The following is a 1,574-nucleotide window of genomic DNA, read 5'->3' on the forward strand; positions in this document are numbered from 1 at the left end:
ACAAGATGCTGGAGCAGCAGGAGAAGATCCGGGAGCAGGAGGTGAGGCTACGGGAGCTGAAGGAGACGCTATAGGAAATGCGGTGGAAGGCCGAGCTCTAGGGCAGCAGGCACAGGCGTGTGCAAACCCTGGACACCATGTAGGTCGACCTCATCACAACTTGGCAGGTGGTGGCTGGCTCCCTCTGCTTTTCCACCAGTCTGTGGCCTACAGTTTAAATGGTGGGAAGAAGGGTGTGAGATTTGAAGCTGGGGAGGGAGTCACTTAGCCCTGGAGCAAGGGGCCAGGGGCTTGTGCAGGTGACAGAGCCCCACAGTGTTCTGGCTACATTATAGGCTTAGAATCTGGAAGCTAGCCAGTACCTGCCCTGATGCCTATCCTGCTGGTAGAGCTGAAGAGGCTCAGAGTCTACATCAGCAGAAGCCAGACTAGTTCCTGGGTCTCCTGCAGCAGTACGTGGCCACCTCTCAGCAGCTGACCTTTGACAAGGAGGTGCTGCGCAGCCAGTTACTGCTGCAGGTTCAGCTTGTGGACCAGCTGCAGCAGCAGGAAGCTCAGGGCAAAGCTCTGGCCAAGGTGGCACCAACAGCTGCAGGAGACCTAAATGAGGGAGTTGCTGAAGGCAGGGCCCTGAGGGGGACAGCCTGGCAACCTCCTGCCTTCTCACTCTCTTTCCTGGCCCCTTAGGAGCACGTGGAAGCTGCCATCCAGAACCAGCACCTACAGGCGCAGTTCAGCCTCATGGCTCTCCCTCAGGAAGGTAGGGGAAGAGCACTCAGAGGAAGAGGAGAGAGCCCCCAGGAAGAACGGGGAACCGTTGGCAGCGTAGGATTGAGGAGTTGGAAGAGACCTTTAGACCAGCTGGTCATTGTGCCGACTGGATGTCTGCACTAAGTTCAGCATCAATATAGTGACTCCTGGGAGTGGGGGAGCACCAGGGTTGCCTACGGATGGGTGAACTGGCTCAGGTCAGAACTCCCCGTGCTGATTGGTAGTAGTGGGATTCCAGCTGGGCAACATAGTGAGACCTTGGCTCTTCAAAAAAATACGAAGAACAGCTGCTCTTTTCCCTCTGGGGAGGGGCTGGCCCAGGGTTACAGAGTGAGGGTGGGGGCAGAGGTGGGCCCACTGTTACCTTCCTTGTTGCGTTGCTGAGGGCTCCTCTGACCACCCCGCATAGGAGATGGACGGGACAGGGAGGAGGAGGAGGTGCTTCGGCCCATGAGCAGCATCCTGGAAGACCTGGAGAGCCGAGAGGCCGTGGTGAGTCTGACTCCCCATTCCCATATTTACTGCATGCCACAGTGGTCCCTCCCAGACACCCTTATGCTCTTGGTTTCCTGCCTTCTGATTTCTGCAGGTGGGGTGGGCACCAGCGTGGCAGCTGAGCACCCTTCCCTCCAGGTGGAGCTGGTGTTGCATCTTGCCAGCCACCAAGACCAGGGACATGAGGGATTGCTGTCAGCTGCCCAGAACCCTAATGATGAGAAACCCTGTCCCTACTAAAAATACAAAATTAGCCAGGCGCGATGGTGCATGGCAGCAGTCCCAGCTACTCAGGAGGCTGAGGCAGG

General features: G+C 57.4%; 1 long non-coding RNA gene across 1 annotated transcript; it reads left to right on the forward strand.

Annotated features, from left to right (window-relative positions):
* Positions 1-1,537, forward strand: LOC116548471. Its single transcript, XR_004267442.1, has 4 exons — positions 1-41; positions 688-760; positions 1,157-1,263; positions 1,361-1,537. It is a non-coding gene; the product is annotated as an uncharacterized LOC116548471 (long non-coding RNA).
* Positions 1,538-1,574: the final 37 nt, after the last annotated feature.

This window comes from Sapajus apella, unplaced genomic scaffold, assembly GCF_009761245.1.
Source record: "Sapajus apella isolate SASKATOON/1434 unplaced genomic scaffold, GSC_monkey_1.0 scaffold12752, whole genome shotgun sequence".
In the NCBI taxonomy this organism is placed as follows: Eukaryota; Metazoa; Chordata; class Mammalia; order Primates; family Cebidae; genus Sapajus; species Sapajus apella.